This window comes from Eutrigla gurnardus (assembly GCF_963514095.1).
Source record: "Eutrigla gurnardus genome assembly, chromosome: 16".
Lineage (NCBI taxonomy): Eukaryota > Metazoa > Chordata > Actinopteri > Perciformes > Triglidae > Eutrigla > Eutrigla gurnardus.
In genome coordinates, this window is record NC_139927.1 from 6,273,824 (window position 1) to 6,274,121 (window position 298).

Genomic DNA, 298 nt, shown 5'->3' on the forward strand with positions numbered 1-298 from the left:
TGCTTCACCACAGTTTGCTGAAAAATGTATACAAAGTACAAACAAAATGCAGAATAAATGTATGAATGAGTTAAATAAATAAAATAAATGAGTTTATACATCTCCTGACATTCTAAGTGGCACATCCCTTTCTCTCTTCCCCTCCTCTGTCTCTATGTTTGTCTGTTGCTAAACATTGCAGACAAATGGTCTTCGCTCTTGTTGGATGCGCTCCAACACGAACATTTTATCATTTAATTGTAATCAGATGTTGCTTAACCTCAATATGATCATGAACTTTTTCTGACAAATGAGAGAA